This window comes from Mustela nigripes, chromosome 6 (genome assembly GCF_022355385.1).
Source record: "Mustela nigripes isolate SB6536 chromosome 6, MUSNIG.SB6536, whole genome shotgun sequence".
Classification (NCBI taxonomy): Eukaryota; Metazoa; Chordata; class Mammalia; order Carnivora; family Mustelidae; genus Mustela; species Mustela nigripes.
This window is the reverse complement of record NC_081562.1, coordinates 21,170,355-21,189,183: the sequence shown is the minus strand read 5'-3', so window position 1 is coordinate 21,189,183 and position 18,829 is coordinate 21,170,355. Positions and strand designations below refer to the sequence as shown.

Here is an 18,829-nt window from a genome sequence, read left to right as displayed (position 1 = left end):
TTTCCAGGAACGAAAGAGGCAGGTGCCATTTCATTCCCATGTTCCCCCAGAATAATCACACAGTCACCTGTGGGAACCAGCAGAGTGCAGGCACTCACTATTTAACAGGTTTACACCACATCCTGTGTTTCCTGACCTCCCATGGAGGATACTGGTATTGTTAAAACTGCAACCCCCACCTGCACACACTGTAGCTCTGCCATGGTTACATGTACCCTGTGGAGAAGGACAGGTGCCACTTTATTAAAAGTACATGCCCTGCCCACTATTTTCAAGAACAATAGACTATCTGATTTTCCTAACACAGAGAAACAGACAGAAAGGTTAAATGAGGAGGCAAAGGAATATGTCCAAAATGAAGAAAGACAAAATCATAGCAAGAGACATAAGCAGAATGTATATAATATCCTGAAAAGAAAATTTAAAGTAGTGATCATAAAGATAATCACTGGACTTGAGAAGAGTAAAAGACATTAATGAGACCCTCAACACAGAGCTAAAACAAATCAATCAGAGATGGAGAAAACAATAATTGAAATTGAAAATACACTCAGTAAAATAAATAGCAGACTAGAGGATGCAGAGGAATGAATTAGCAACCTGAAAGACAAATTAATGGAAAGTAATCAAGCTGAGCGGGGGGGATGGGGGGGGGCTATGGAAAATGAGAGTAGACTTAGGGAACTCAGGGACCCCCATAAGCATAATAACATTTGCATTATGGGGATTCCAGGAAAGAGAAAGAAAGCAGAAAGTGTATCTAAAGAAATAATAGCTGAAAAATTCCCTGATCTAGGCAAAGCAACAGATAATCAGATCCAGGAGGCACAGAATTCCCCAACAAAATCAACCCAAAGGGGTCCACACCAAGACACATGCTAATTAAAAGGGCAAAAATCAGTTATAAAGAAAAAATTTTAAAAGCAGTAAGAGAAAAGAAGACAGTTACATAAGGGAAACCCCATAAGGCTATCAGCAGATTTTTTGAGGCCCGAAGGGAATAACATAATATATTCAAAGTGCTGAAAGGGAAAAATCTGCAGTCAAGAATACTTTATCTAGCAAGACTATCATTCAGAACAGAAGGAGAGATAAAGAGTTTCTCAGACAAAAAAAAAAAAAAAAGAAAGAAAAAATGGCAATAAAAACATATCAATAATTACATTGAATGTAAATAGACTAAATGCTCCAAAGACATATAGTGACAGAGTCGATTAAAAAATAAGAAAAATCTATGCGCTGCTTTACAAGAGATTCATTTTAAACCTAAAGATATGCATATTGAAAGTGATGGGACAGAAAAATGTTTATCATGCAAATGGACGCCAAAAGTTGGGGTACCATATCAGGCAAAACAGACATTAAAACAAAGACTGGGGGCACCTGGGTGGCTCAATTGGTTAAGCCACTGCCTTCGGCTCAGGTCATGATCCCAGAGTCCCAGGATCAAGTCCTGCATCAGGCTCCCAGCTCCACTGGGAGTCTGCTTCTCCCTCTGACCTTCTCCGCTCTCATGCTCTCTCACTCTCCCTTTCTCAAATGGATAAATAAATTCTTGGGAAAAAAAAAAAAAAAGAACAAAGACTGAATGAGAGAAAAAGCATAAAATCATAAAGAGGACAATCTAACATGAAGGTATAAAAATTATAAGTATTCAAGCACCCAATGTAGTAGCAACCAAATACATAAAACAATAAGAAACACAAAGGAACTAACTGATAGTAATACAATTACAGTAGGGGACTTTAACATTCCACTTATGTCAAAGGACAGATCATCCAAACAGAATATTAACAAGGAAATCATGCCTTTGAATGACACACTGGACCAGATGGATTTAACAAATATACACAGAATACTCAATTCCAAAATAGTAGAATACACATTCTTTTCAAGTGCACATGAAACATCTTCCAGAATAGAGATACAGTAGGGTACAAAACAAGTCTCAATAAATACAATAAGATCAAAGTTTCACCATGCATCTTTTCTTCTTCTTTTTTTTTTAAATGATTTTATTTATCCATTTGTCAGAGAGAGAGAGCAAGCAGGGGGAGCAGCAGATAGAGGGAGAAGCAGGCTCCCTACTGAACAAGGATCCCAATGTGGAATTGGATCCCAGGACCCTGGGATCATGACTTGAGACAAAAGCAGACACCCAACCAACTGAGCTACCCAGGTGTCCCACCATGCATCTTTTCTGAGGACAACACTATGAAACTAAAAATCAACCTCAAGAAAAAATCTGGGAAGAGAACAAATATGTGGACATTTAATAACATGCTATTGAACAATGAATGAATCAAACAAGAAATCAAACAAGAAAAAAATACTACATGGGGAAAAACTGAAAATAAAAACACAATTATATAAAATCTCTAGGATGCAGGAAAAATGGCACAAAGAGGGAAATTTATAGCAATACAGGCTTAACTCAAAAAAAACAAGAAAATTCTCAAATAAACAACCTAACCTTATACTTAAAGCAGCTAGAAAAAGATCAAACAAAACCTAAAACCAGAAGAAGGAAAGAAATAAGGAGTAGAGCAGAAATGTATGATACAGAAACTAAAAGAAGCAATGGAAAGATCAATGAAACCAGGAGATGGTTCTTTGAAAAGATTAAAAAATTGATAAATCTTTTGTGAGATTTATAAAAAAAAAAAAAAAGCTCCAATAAACAAAATCACAAACGAAAGAAAAGAAATAACAGATACCATGGAAATATAAAACACTATAAGAGAATATTATGGAAAATTATATACTAAAAAATTGGACAAACTAGAAAAAATGGGTAAATTTCTGGAAACATATAATTCACCAAAACTGAAGCAGGAAGAAATAGAAATTTTGAACAGACTGATTACCAGCAATGAAATCAAATTGGTAACCAAAAACTCCCAACAAACAAAGACGAGGACCAGACAGCTTCACAAGCTATTTCTACCAAATATTGAAAGGAGAATTAATACCTGTTCTTCTCAAACTATCCCAAAAATTAGGAGGAAGGAAAGCTTCCAAATTCATTCTACAGGACCAATATTACCCTGATACCAAAATCAGATGAAGACATTACAAAAAAAGAGGATTATATGCCAGTATCTCTGATGAACATTAATGCAAAATTCTCAACAAAATATTGCAAGCTGAATCTAATAATCCAGTAAAAACATTATTCACCACCATCAGATGGGATTTATTCCCAAGATGCAAGGCTGGTTCAGTATTCACAAATCACTCAACATGATACATCACATTAATAAGAAAAAGGATAAAAACCATATGATCCTTTCAATAGGTGTAGAAAAAGCATTTTACAAATTACAACATCCATTCATGATAAAAACCCTCAACAAAGAATGTTTAAATGGAACATACCTCAACACATAAAAGCCATATATGACCAACTCACAACAAACATCATACTCAAAGGGGAAAAACTGAGAGATTAGCTGCAATGGTCAGGAATAAGACCAGGATGTCCACTCTCACCACTCTTATTCAACATAGTACTATAAATCCCAACCACAGCAATCAGACAACACAAAGAAATAAACGGCACCCAAACAGGTAAGAAAGAAGTAAAATATTCAATATGTACAGATGACATGATACTATACGTAGAAAACCTTAAATATTCCACCAAAAAACTACTATAATTGAAATGAATTCATAAAGCCATAGTACACAAAATCAATGTACAGAAATCTGTTATATTTCTGTACATTAAAAAGGAAGTAGCAGAGAGAGAAATTAAGATAACAATCCCATTTACAACCACACCAAAAAATAATAATAGAATTATCCAAAGAAGTGAAACATCTCTATAAATAATACAGCACTGTTGAAAGAAATTGAAGATGGCACAAAGAAATGGAAAGACATTCCATGCTTATGGACTGGAAGAACAAATATTGTTAAAATGTCTAAAGTACCCAAAGAAACCTAAACATTTAATGCAATCCATGTCAATCAAAATACCAACAAAATTTTTCACAGAACTAAAACAAACAATACTAAAATTTGTACGGAAACACAAAAGACCCTGGATAGCCAAAGCAAATTTGAAAAAGGAAAAACCTGGGAGAATCAAAACTACAGACTTAACTTGTATTACAAAGCTGTAGTAATCAAAAAACATTATGGTACTGAGTTGCTTGGATGTCTCAGTTGGTTAAGTGTCTGCCTTCAGCTCGGGTGATGATTCTGGAGTCCTGAGATCCAATGCCAAATCAGCTCCCTGCTCGGTGGGAAGCCTGCTTCTCCCTCTCCCATTGCCCACTTTGTGTTCCCTCTCTCGCTGTCTCTCTGTCAAATATTAAATCAATAAAAAAATCTTTAAATTTAAGATTTAAGTTTAAATCTTTAAATTTAAAAATAAATTAATTTTTAAAAATACAATTATGTGGTGAATCTTTAATATTATAAGCGAAAAATATGCAATGAGAAAAAGATATTCTCTTCGACAAATTGGTGTTAGAAAAACTGGACAGCTACATGTGATAGAGTGAAAATGGACCACTTTCTTACATTGTATACAAAAATAAACTCAAAATAGATTAAGGGCCCAAATGTGAGATCTGAAACCATAAAAATTCTAGAATAGAGCACAACCAGTAATTTCTGTAACACTGATCCCAGAAACAAGCAGTAGCATTTTTATACACAAAGAATGAGAAGAAAAGATTTTAAGGAGTTGATCCCATTTACAATCTCACCAAAAACCGTAAGATACCTAGGAATAAGCCTAACCAAGGAGATAAAGGATCTGTACTCAGAAAACTGTAGCACACTCATGAAAGAAATTAAAGAAGACACAATGAAATGGAAAAACATTCCATGCTCATAGATTGGAAGAAGAAATAATGTTAAAATGTCTGTGCTACCCAGAGCAATCTATACATTCAGTGCAATCCCTATCAAAATACCATTGACATTTTTCTCAGAGCTGGAACAAATAATGCTAAAATTTGTATGGAACCAGAAAAGATCGCAAATAGCCAAAGGAATGCTGGGGGGAAAAAAAAAAAAGACAAAAAACAAAGCTGGGGACATCACAATGCCTGACTTTAAGCTCTATTACAAAGCTGTGATCATCAAGGCAGAATGTTACTCGCACAAAAACACATGTACAGATCAATGGTACTAAATAGAGAACCCAGAAATGGACACCCAACTCTATTGTCAACTAATCTTAGACAAAGCAGGAAAGAATATCCAATGGAAAAAAGACAGTCTCTTCAACAAATGATGTTGGGAAAATTGGACAGCCACATGCAGAAGAATGAAACTAGACAATTTTCTTACACTATACACAAAAATAGACTCAGAATGGATGAAAGACCTAAATGTGAGAAAAAAAAGAGAACCCCTCTGCTGCTGGGTAGTTCCTAACCCAACTCAATCCCTAGACACACTGAGAACCTCCCATCCTCAACAGATTCCGTCCCAGACAACCCTGAAGAAGGGGAGAGGCTTAGGAAACTTAATTATATCATGTACCACCATCAAGCACACTATACCCAGACCTAAAACCCCCAAGAAATATACCAGAGATTCTGACCAAAGTAGTGGGTAGAAAAGCAATTACAAAAAATAAAAAGCATCAAAATTGTAAAGAAAGAAGAAAATCTCTTTATTTGAAAATAACATAACCATGTATATAGAAAACCTACCAAAAAAAACTACCAAAAAGCCCCCACTAAAATTAAAATTTGTGTTTAATTAGAGAAATTATGTGAAAAGTACAGGGAATTCTTTGACCTATGTTTGAAATACTCCTATAAATATAAAATTACTCAAGACAAAACATTTTCAAAAAGAAATTTTGCTCCATGTCGCAGCTGGCGCAACAAATCGACCAGGAAAACGTGAGGATTAAGAGGATGGTGAAAAGAAATTAAGAGACAAAGAGATGGGGCAGGAGGGGCACTGAGGAGGATGTCCAACAGTGCTGATTTTATTCCACATCTTACAAGCATTTATAAGGCAGACCACAATAGAAGGAGTAATACATCAGTATCTAGTCAGATGACCGCAAGTTCCTATAACAAGTTTACATTAACTACAAGCAAACCTCATGATGCCAGGTAGTCTCGGCTAGAGCCATCAGCAAGACAATCAACCAGGGAGTGGGTTATGGGAGTTACAAGAACAACAAGGACCAACTAAGAATTCATGACCCTAACCACATTGTTCCCTTCTGTAGGGAGAGCGTGTGGGAAGTCACGTAGGTGAGCGCACAACACATAGCACCAACCCTTTCTCAGTTACTCAACTTTCCCATCCTTAACCCCTTGTCAAGGTGTCGGACTTTAAAGGAGACACAAGTCAGGGCCTGGTTTGGTCCAACCATGCCGTGGCCTCCAACAGCTCCAAAAAACATCCAACCAAATCAAGTGTGTTTAAGCAGAGGTCCAAGATACAACTCAAAATATAAATAGCAATTGTATTTCTACATGCCAGCAAAGAACAATCAGAAATCAAAGTTTTGTTTTAAAATACCATTTACATGAGCACAGGGTATTATATAAGACTGAATAATCACTGACCTCTACCTCTGAAATCAATAATATATTATATGCTAATTAATTGAATTTCAATTTTTTAAAAATGAAAAAAAAAAAAAGATTCTAGAGGAGAAATTAGAGCCAGAGATGCAGATTTGGGAGTCATATAGACTGTCCAGAATAGGGATTCTAATAGTTCATTGGCTGGAAAGGAACTATCTTCTTCCTTCTACCACTCACTTGCCCAAGTACTCGAAAATCTTGTAGAAGGATTCTGATTGGCTTGGATGGTGTGTCCAAACCTATGGCCAAGAGGGTGGGTTACCTTGACTGGCAGCTCCTACTAAGACCATTTACTTGGAAGGATTATTTCCCAGAGGGTAGAAGAGTGCTATACAAAGCAAGAAATGTTACAGCAAATGTTTCCCAGTCAACTTCTTTTTTTCTCATTAAATATTTAATAAATATTTGTCAAGCAAATGATATTATCAACATAAAAAATACCATTTACAATAGCATGAAAAAGATGAAATGTTTAGGGATAAATTTGACGAAAGATATGTAAACGTGTATACTGAGAGAAATTACAGGATCTAAACAAATGATGAGATAATAACAAGTTCATAAATCAAAAAACTCAATACTGTTATGATGTTCATTTTCTAAAAATTGATCCTGAGATTAATGTAATTTAATGAAAATCCCAGAAATCTTGTTTTGTAGAAACTAACTGATTTTGAAACTCGTGGAAAAGAAAGGACCTCAACGAGCCAAAGTAACTTTGAAAAAGAACAAAGAGACTTACACTATTTGCTTTTAAGACTATGATGAAACTATATGGTAAACGAGAGAGATGGTACAATATTAAAGATAAATCAATGGAAGAGAATGGAGGAATACAGTACATTTAGACCTATACATATATGTGATTGATTTTTGACAAAGGCGCAATTGCAATTCATTAAAGCATTCAAAAAATTGTGTTGAAACAAATGGATATCCTTAGGCCAAAATAAATTAACTTAAAAAATTAAAAGGAATCATATTTAAAAGCAAAACTTAAAACCACAGAACTTCTACAGGAAATTTTATGAGAAAATTTTGTGCCCTTAGGTTAAGCAAAGATTGTCTAATAGGACATCAAAATACCATACATGAAAATCAGACAAACTAAAACTTCACCAAAATTAAGAATTTCTGCTCTTCAAAGACACCATTAAGAGAATAAAAAGGAAGTGAACTGAGAGAAAACTCTTGCAAGTCACATTTCTTTAATCTAGATAAGAAATCCTAAAATACACTAATAATAATATCAACAATAACATAAGAAAAAAAGTGAGCAACAGATTTGAAGCAAATATTGCAACGAAGTAGATATACAGATTGCAAGTAAAAAACATGAAAAGAAACTCAAGATCATTTGTCTTTAGAGAAATGTAAATTGAAAGTGTGAGACACTAGTCATATCTATTAAAATGGCCATGATCAAAAAGACTTCACATACCAATGTTGACAGGGATTTAAATCAACTACAACTCTCACAAACTGCAGGTAGGCACATAAAATAGTACCAACCACTTCAGGATAATAATTTGGCAGTTTCTTAAAAATTTAAACAAATAATTACTATACAATCAGCAATTCTACCCTAGGTATATAGTCAAGACAAATGACAGCATATGTCCACACAAAGATTTATACATAAATATTCATAAAGCTTTATTACAGTAGTCCAAAACTGAAATAACTCAAATGTTCATTAATAGATGAATGGATAAACAGTGACACATCCATACAATGGAACACGACTCAAAAATAAAAAATGGGATACTGAAATAAGCAACAATATCAGTTGAAAATCTAAATCAGTTAGATTCACAAATCCCCTTCTCTTCTTGGAACAGCAGAATGGGAGAATTATTCTCTGGAATGGATAAAAAACTCATGCTCTCTGGACTACAAGATAACAGGCAAATTTGAGGGAAGGGATACCAAATGGTATGTGATAGTCATTAAAACATTTATCAGGACTGTTTATTGAATGATTTTTCCTCTTCTTACATCTTTCAAATATGAACTTTATCTTAGAGTAAACTCTAATATGCATTACTGATCTATTTTAGGGGTTTTCTTGTATTCCTTGATTTCTCTATTCTAGCACCAGAATCATATTTTTTAGTATTATTTATAATTGGGGGGACACAGATCCTCTCATTGCTACTTGTTTCACAATTTTTTTCTGCAAATTACTCTAGATGTCTATGAAATAAGAGTACTAATATGAAGACCACAGATACAAAATCAGTTACCATATAACTTTAATACTATAAAAGAGAAAGTCTGTAAATGCCTGTCAAAATGGGAAAAATTAAGTCTCACCTACACCATGGGATAACATCTACCAAATTAAGTAAGTCTGGTCTCTACATATAGAACTTGAGAGTTAACCCAACATATTAAGTGAAAAAAAGCAAACTGCAGAATATTGTGTTAATATCCTAATGTTATGGGCACCTGGGTGGCTCAGTGGGTTAAGCCGCTGCCTTCGGCTCAGGTCATGATCTCAGGGTCCTGGGATCGAGTCCCGCATCGGGCTCTCTGCTCAGCAGGGAGCCTGCTTCCCTCTCTCTCTCTCTGCCTGCCTCTCCGTCTACTTGTAATTTCTCTCTGTCAAATAAATAAACAAAATCTTTAAAAAATATATATATCCTAATGTTGTACATGTATTAAGCCATTTATATCCACACATGATTATTTCCATTGTATAAGATTTACATTAAAATAGAAAAATGAATGCAAAAACAACAACATTCACCTCTGAAATATCTGAAGAGTCAAGATTAGTACATATTCACCTTCAAAGAAAAACAAAAAGGCAATAAAATACAGGTTTACTCCAGATTGTGAAGAGCCTTATAACATGTCAAGAAACTTAGTCTTTATTCTGCAAGCAACCTGGAATTAAGAGGGTTATCAGAAAGACACTAGGCATCAGAAAGATAATCAGATCAGTGTTTCAGAATGAGAGTTCTTGTGACAGTTGGAAGGTGAACAGAGTGAACAAATTGGTGACAGGGAGTCAGGCTAATATGTCAAGGAAAGAACAAAGAAATCCGAACTAATGTAGATAAAGTGGTGGAAAAAGAAGAGGGAGGAAATCAAATTGATATGTCTAAAATTTAAAAATATGGGAGAAGGCATGCGTAAGATAGGATAAGAGCAAAAGAATGAATTCCTACCATTGACGAAATGCATGGATGACGAGATATTTCCATTAGAGAGAACTGCCAAGGGCAGTGGTGTCTTTTGTGGAAAGTCAGAATTCAGTTAAACTTAACTAGAACACTATGTTGCTCAGGAATACCTCAGCAAAGGATGGAAAAGAAATGAGAAAATACTGTAAATTAACTCAAACTATTTCTAAAATGCCCTGCGTGTTGTTATGAAACATTATAAAGAGCTAATAAGGGAGAAGCACATGGATGGCTCCGTGGGTTAAGCATCCAACTCTTAATTTCAGCTCAGGTCATTGTCTCAGGATCATGAGATTGAGCCCCATGTAGAGCTCTGTGCTCAGCAAGTAGTCTTCTTGAGATTTTCTCTCTCCCTCTCCCTCATCCCTTAACCCTCACACTCACTCACATGCATGTGTTCACTCTCTCTCTCTCTCTCTCTCTCTCTCTCAAATCTTTAAAAATAAATAAACAGTTAATAAGGGAAGATACTGATATTTATAACTAAAATAAGATCCAGGGTCCATAGATTTATTTGATTTACCCATTCCATTCTCAGTTCCCCATTATCAGAAAGAAACAAGAATTATAATAGCATGAATAGAAATATCTAGTGCATGTCTGCTTTCCTAAATAGAATGGATGTGGATACACGTAATCTTTTTTTAAACAAGGAGGTTTAGCATAGAATTTTAGCATATATGTAAATATATTTGACTGCACCTATTGATAGAGCCTGTAAGCACATATCCATGTATCCACAGCACAGTCACACATATTTGAAACACTACAGATAAGCCAGACCCAGAGATTCCAACTAAAAATTTAATTTAAAAAGTAAAACTTGTTTAAAAGCTTAAGCTTCATGCTAATGTTCTACTTCATTCCAACTTTTTGCACTGTGCTCCTCGTTTATCAATGATAATCTCAAATTCAAAAAGAGGACCCATATTAACATAAATCCATTTTACAAAATTCAAAAGTTTCTAAGTAGTTGTAAATGCTTATTACATATTCCCCAAAAGGGAAATTTATAGATCTTTGGTGTTAGTATAAAATACACTCAATTCCGCCTCCTATACTTACTTATCAATATTTTAAATTCTGTTTGTGGGAATTCTTGCCCAGGATGAGTGCTCTGAGCCAACTGGAGATCCCCCATTACCATAGATTTAATTTGCAACAAACTGGATTACTATGTTTTAGGACAAACATAAACAAAGTGGGTTTTCTATAGAGCTTCCAAATAACCAGGACATTCATGAGTCAGAATGTTTTATTCCCTGAGCTTTCATATATTAGAGAAGAGTACTCATAAATAAACTGTAAGCCTGAGTTTCTTGGGCCAATTTTCACAAGTATAGTAAATAAGATTTAGGCTCAGCTATTCTACATATTGATCATTACACCCTCTACCAACATATGGGAAATATCCACGAGCAACATAAGACTGTTTCAACTGTTCTTTTTAAATTTACATTTAATTAACTAACATATAGTATATTATTCGTTTCAGAAGTAGAGTTCAATGATTCATCAGTCTTATATAATACCCAGTGTTCATTACATCACATGACCTTCTTAATGTCCATCACCAAATTACCCCATCCTCCCATCCTCCTCCCTCCCAGCAATTTTCAGTTTGTTTCCGATTAAGAGTCTCTTACAGTTTGTCTCCCTCTTTGATTTTGTCTTGTTTTATTTTTTTCCTTCCTTCCTTCCTCTATGATTGTTTTCTTAAATTCCACATATGAGTGAGATCATAGGATAATTGTCATTCTCTGACTTATTTTGCATAGCATAATACCCTCTAGTTCCATCCACTTCATTGCCAATGGCAAGATTTCATTTTTTTAATAGCTGAGTAGTATTCCATTGTATATACCACATCTTCTTAATCTATTTATGTGTCGATGGATACCTGGGTTCTTTCCACTGTTTGGCTATTATGGACACAGCTGCTAAAACTTTGGGGTGCAGATGCCCCTCTGGCTCACTACATTTGGATCTTTGGAGTAAACACCTAGCAGTCAAGACTGCTTCAGCTTTTCTTCATTCTCATGTTGACTCCTGACCCTTGAAATCACTCCAGGGTTCCAGATACTCAGACTCACAGAGAATGTGCATCAAATGCTGCAGGTAGGGTCAAAATATATAGAAATGGTCATCTGATACATCAGATAATTTCAAGCAATGCAAAACAAAGTCCCTTTTCTTTGCAGTATGAATCTTAATAGACTGATTCCATTTTTGGATGAACTGGACAGACATAAACATGTTTTGGAGCACTCTAAATTTTGATCTCCACAGTGATGAAATAATTTTATTATCATGAGCTTCTATTATCACTAGAATCATCTCATGTGGATCAAATGTGTCTAAAATAGTGTGACCATACATGTACATTTAAAATGTCCAGTTAGGGGTGCCTGGGTGGCTCCCTTCAGCTCAGGTCATGATCCCAGCGTCCTAGGATTGAGTCCCACATCCGGCTCTCTGGCCAGCAGGGAGCCTGCTTCTTCCCCTTTCTCTGCCTGCGGCTCTGCCTACTTGTGAACTCTGTATGTCAATTAAATATATAAAATCTTAAAAAAAAAAAAAAGAAAGAAAGAAAAGAAGCTACATCTCCTTTAAAAAAAAAAGAAAAGAAAAGAAAAGAAAACTAGAGCATCTATTTCAACCTACATTCAACTTTTTCACTAGACCTAAAAGTATAAAACATATTCCTCCTGGCCCTCACTTCTCTTCTTCTCCACCTGGATATATTTCATAAAAAATAAACCAACTAAAAAATAAATAAATAAATATATAAACCAACTGACAAGGCAGATTAATTTCTCACTATTATGCAAACACTGATTTTGGTGGCAATTGTTCTTCTTATCCTCATTCTCTTCTTAGATAACAATATTTCCAAAGCTACTATGGTAGGCAAAATAATGGTATCCCAAAAATATTCCATACCTTAATCCTCGGAGTATGTGTCTATGTTATGTTGCATGGCAAGGGGATTTCAGGTGGCAGATGGAATTGCTAATCAGCTGACATTATCCTGGATTTTTTAAAAGACTTTACTTATTTAGTTAATTATTTAGTTATTTGAGACAGCATGAGAGGAGAAAGTCAGAGGGAGAAGCAGACTCCCTGCTGAGCAGGACGCCTGATGAGGGACTCCTGAGACTCCAAGATCATGACTTGAGCCAAAGGCAGTCGCTTAACCAAATGAACCACCCAGGTGCCCCTTATCCTGGATTATTTTTTCCCTAAAACAACTGCATTGACTAGAACCACTAAAATAATGAGAGGATAATTCTTGTCTTGTTCATGAATTTTATACCATTTAATATGATGTTTGCTACTGGATATCTTTTGGCATTAAGTAAGCATTTGTTCTTTCAGTAATGAACAAAAAGACAAAGAATAGCATAATAGATAAAAAAACACAGACTTGGAATTCAAACTGCAAAGTTCAGATGCTGGTTCCACCTGTAACTGCATGACCGTGGTAGGATTATGTACCCACTCTGTGCCTGTTTCCTTATCTATATAAAATAAGCGAATGAGTACTAGCTACTTCATAGGGATGTTAGGAAGATTACATTAGACAGTCCATGTAGAGTGCTAGATCAGTGCCTAATACATATTAATCATTGTTTCTATAGAAAAAGTAATCCAGAATGTTCTTACTGTTTGTTAAATTTATTTGGGATATAATTCAGGATCATATAGGTTTTCCCTTTTAATACATTAACATATTCAATTCCTGGTAAGAATCATCTTTATGCTCCTGGAATTAAGTTTATCTTCCCATGGAATATATTTTTAAATATAATCCTAGACTGCTATTTATAATTTAGGATTATGCATCCTTATTCATATGTAAAATTGGTCTCCAGTTTTCTTACCTCTTTCATTTCAGTTTTGGTATCAGAATAAGTAAACTGAAGAGTTTTCTGTCTTTTTCTAACCTCCAGAATAAATCAACTAATCTAGAAATCAAATTATCACTTGAAAATTTGAAATAACATGTAAAATTACCTACAACTAGCACTTCTGTGGAGTACAGTCTGAAAATTTCCAGTGTGTTTATGGTTATTGATTTATCAGTACAGTCACCTAAGACATGCATCAATCTGTAACTGATATTTTTCTAGGAAGTCAATTATTTCCATTTGTTTTCTAATTTATTGATTAAAAACTAGATATATTTTTATATCTATTATCTTCTGTACTCGCAATGCTATCACCATTTTCATTCCTAATGTTCTGTATTATTTTTTTTCTTCAAGTTTGCCTAGATGGGTCTATTTTATTGTCATATCCAAAGATATAGTTAGCATTATTTTTATCAAACATCTACCAAATGAGTCATTTATTCACAACTTGTTTGTTTACTTAATAATTTACTACTTTCTGGGGTTTTCTTTGTATTTTGTTTTTTGTTTGTTTAAGAGAGAGAGAGGGAGGGAAAATGCAGGCTCCATGCCCAACACGAAGTCTGATGTGGGCCTTGATTGCACAACCCTGAGATCATGACCTGAGCTGAAATCAAGAGTCAGACACTTAACTGACTGAGCCATCCAGGCACCCCAATTTACTATTTTCTGTTCTTAACTAAAACAATTCAACATACAACTTTTTATTATATCATTTTTTAAAGATTTTATTCATTTATTTAACAGGGAGAAAGATCACAAGTAGGCAGGGAGGCAGGCAGAAAGAGAGGGGGAAGCAGGCTCCCCGCTGAGCAGAGAGCCCAATGTGGGGCTCGATCCCAGGACCCTGAGATCATGACCTGAGCGGAAGGCAGAGGCTTAACCCACTGAGCCACCCAGATGCCCCTATTATATCATTTTCTTTAGTTGAATGCTTATTTTATTCTTTCCTATTTAAAAATAAAATCATTACAGGCTATGACATTTCTACTGAGTAGAATTTTGTCCAGATCACTTAGGTTTTGACAATTCATATTTCATTTCAATTATTATACATGGAGTTTATAAAATTCAGTTTTTATTTCCTTTGTACCCTGAAAATTAATGTTTGCTTTTAAATTTACAAATGCTTAGATTTGTTGTCTTTTAAAAATATACTTCTAGTTTTACCACATTATAGTCAGAGGGTATAATTATTCAACTTCAAATTCCTTTAGATGTCCTCTGGAAACTAGTATATGGTTTTCTTATGTTACATGAGCACTAAATGTATATTCTCTGTTCTTAAAGGTGGGATGTATATTTTTTAAACTTTCTAATGACATAATTCATACCATCCATAATCCTACCTTGTCTCTACTTCATCATGTAATCTGAGAAATGTGGCCATACACAGTACTATCACTGTGATCAAACTTTTTATTTTCTTTTTTATTTACATTTCACTGAAAAATTTTTATTGGCCTTTTGGATACACACAGGAATTTATTTGCCAGGAAAGATAATCCCATCATAAAACCAGCATGTGACCTCCTCTTTGCTGATTCTGTGTTTGGCCCCAACACAGACTGTCCTGTGCTCGTTATCTGTGATGCTGAAAACTAGCCTGCTCAGAGTAGTACCACATGGAAATCCAGGCTATAGATACCGATGACTGAGTCATATTTGATCCCCAGATCAATGTGTTCCTGGACCTCAAAACCAAGTTTCCAATATCAAAGAAGTTATTTTTTTTAAATAAATATTTTATTTATTTATTTTAGAGAGAAAGAGAGTGAAAACGGATGCATGAGCTGGCGTTGGGGGGGCAGAGGGAGAGAGAGAATTTCAAGCACCCAATAGGGTGCTTGATCTCATGATTCTGAGATCATGACCAGAGTTAAAATCAAGAGTTAGAAGCTTAGCCACCAAGGCACCCCAAGAAGTTATTTTTCCTTAACTCATTCTCCTATACCTTTAAACTTTTCTCTAGGATTTCTTCTGCCTTGGCCCCATGGACTGTGCAGTGCACAGCAATTTTTTTCATTTCTCCTGATGCCAAAAAAACAAAGAGTGTATTTAGCTTTGGAGAACACAGGGGTCTGGCCTGTGAGCTGCTCCAGCACTTCGGCTGCCTCACTCAGTCTGTCTCCACTCTCCCCCACACAGATGTTGAGGCAGTGCCTGGGGATGTGAAGTTCCTGAATGGGGATCTCCTTTTCACCTTGATCTTGTCCATGATGGAGAACAGAACGACAAAATCTGTGATTGAACTGTAATCAAATATTCTTTGGGGCACTGGTAGCTTAGTCAGGTAAGCATCTGCCTTTGGCTCAGGGTCCTAGGATGAGTCCCAAGAGCAGGTAGTATTAGAAGTCCTAGCAACAGCAGTCAGACAACAAAGAGAAATAAAAGGTATCCAAATTGGCAATGAAGAAGTCAAACTCTCTCTCTTCGCAGATGACATGATTCTTTATATGGAAAACCCAAAAGACTCCACCCCCAAACTACTAGAACTCATACAGCAATTCAGTAATGTGGCAGGATACAAAGTCAATGTACAGAAATCAGTGGCTTTCTTATACACTAACAATGAAAATACAGAAAGGGAAATTAGAGAATCGATTCCATTTACTATAGCACCAAGAGCCATAAGATACCTGGGAATAAACCTAACCAAAGAGGTAAAGGATCTGTACTTGAGGAACTACAGAACACTCATTTAAGAAATTGGAGAAGACACAAAAAGATGGAAGACTATTCCATGCTCTTGGATTGGAAGAATAAACATTGTTAAAATGTCTATACTGCCTAGAGCAATCTATACTTTTAATGCCATTCTGATCAAAATTCTACTGGTATTTTTCAAAGAACTGGAGCAAATAATCCTAAAATTTGTATGGAATCAGAAGAGACCCCGAATTGCTAAGGAAATGTTGAAAAACAAAAATGAAGCTGGTGGAATCACGTTACCTGATTTCAAGCTTTACAACAAAGCTGTGATCACCAAGAGGGCATGGTACTGGCATAAAAACCGACACATAGACCAGTGGAACAGAGTAGAGAGTCCAGATATGGACCCTCAACTCTACGGTCAAATAGTCTTCGACAAAGCAGGAAAAAATACACAGTGGAAAAAAAGACAGTCTCTTCAATAAATGGTGCTGGGAAAATTGGACAGCTATATGTATAAGAATGAAACTCGACCATTCTCTTACACTGTACACAAAGATAAAATCAAAATGAATAATGTGGAATTTTAATGACACATCATTATTTCCTCTTCATGACATTACAGAAACATTTCTTAAAAATGTGACCTCATTTTTTTTGTGACAGCAATTTTTGTATCTGACAACCATATTATCAACAATGATTTATGCTTACTGGTTTTATTTTAACTGTGGTTTCTTGAAGACTCAATAAGATTTTATGATATATGGTTGATATCTTTTACAGCCATTATCCATCCATTCATCTATCCATTGTCATCTGCACTACCTCCATAACTTGGCTATTGTACATAATGCTAAAATAAACACAGTGGTGCATATTTCTTTTCAAATTAGTGTTTTTGCATGCTTTGGTAAATATCCAGTAGTGGACTTACCAGATCATATAATACTTCCATTTTCAATTTTTTGAGGAACTTCCATACTGTTTTCCACAAGGCTACACAGGTTCATTATTTCTACCAACAGAGCACATGGAATCCTTTTTCTCCATATCCTCTTAAATATTCCTTTCTTGTGTTGATTTTAGCTATTCTTACATGTGTGAGGTGCCTTGTCATTGCAGTTTTGATTTGCATTTTTTTAATGATGAGTAATGTTAAGCATCCTTTCATGTGTCTGCTGGTCATCGGGATGTCTTCTTTGGAGAAATGTCTGTTCAAGTATTCTGCCCATTTATTAATTGGACTTTTGGGGGATTTTTTGGTGTTGAGTTGTAGCAGTTCTTTACACATTAGAGCTACCAGTCCTTCATTGGATAAATTATTTGCATATCTTTTCCCATTCCGTAGTTGTCTTTAGCTCTATTGTTTCCTTTGTTGTACAGAAGCTTTTATGTTGATATGGTCCCAACAGCTTATTTTTGCTTTTGTTTCCTCTGCCTCCGGAAACCTATCTAGAAGGGTGTTGCTATGGTCAATGTCAGAGACATTAACGCTTGCACTGTATTCTACAATTTTTATGGTTTCAGTTCTTTCAGATCTTTAATTTATTTGGAGTTTATTTTTTGTGTATGGATTAAGAAAGTGATCCAATTTCATTTTTTTGAATGTAGCTATCCAGTTTTCTCAAAACCATTTGTTGAAGAGAATATCTTTTTCCCACTGCATATTTTGCCTTGTTTGTTGAAGATTAATTGAAGATGTAATCATGATTTCTGGGTTTCTTATTTTTTTCTAATGATCCTATGTATCTATTTTTGTGCCAGTATCATCCTGTTTTGATTACTACATTTTCTATTCTGTCCTATTAATCTATAAGTCTATTGTTGTGACAGTATACCATACTGTTCTGATTACTACAACTTTATAATTTATCTTGAAATCTGGGATTGTGATTCCCCAAGTTCTCATCTTCTTTTTTCAACTGCTTTGGCTATTTGAGGTCTTTTCCAGTTCCATGAACATTTTAGGATTGTTTGTTCTAGTTCTGTGAAAAATGCTGTTGGTATTTTACTAGGGATTACGTTTAATGTGTAGATTGCTTTGGGTGGTATAAACATTTTAACAATATTTATTCTCCTAATCCATGAGTATGGGATACCTTTCCATTTCATTGTATTGTCTTCAACTTCTTTCACCAGTATTTTATAAAGAGTACAGGTTTTAGAGAAGGAAGCAGGATGGTGGAAGAGTAGGCAACCTCATTTCATCTGCTCTCTTGAATTTAGCTAGATATCTATCAAAACATTCTGAACACCTATGAATTCAACCTGAGATATAAGAAAAGATCTGCTGGAATTCTACAAGTAGAACAGCAACCACTTTCTCCAAGACAAGAGATGCAGAGAAGTGAATCTGAAGGGATATATATACCTGAAGATAAAGCTGGGGAGGAGCCTCCCTAAGCCAGTTACCAGAAAGTGATATAGCATGGGAGCACAAAATCAGAAATGTTAGAAATCTACTCCAGTGAGAGATATCCATGTCTGAAAGGTGCTC

The 18,829-nt window shown here is 35.2% G+C and overlaps 1 protein-coding gene and 1 pseudogene across 12 annotated transcripts in view; both read right to left on the bottom strand.

Annotated features, from left to right (window-relative positions):
- Positions 1-18,829, bottom strand: part of ANKS1B (ankyrin repeat and sterile alpha motif domain containing 1B) — a 1,094,885-nt gene that overhangs the window by 987,410 nt on the left and 88,646 nt on the right. The window lies entirely within an intron of this gene.
- On the bottom strand, positions 15,163-17,287 carry LOC132020077 (large ribosomal subunit protein uL5-like; annotated as a pseudogene).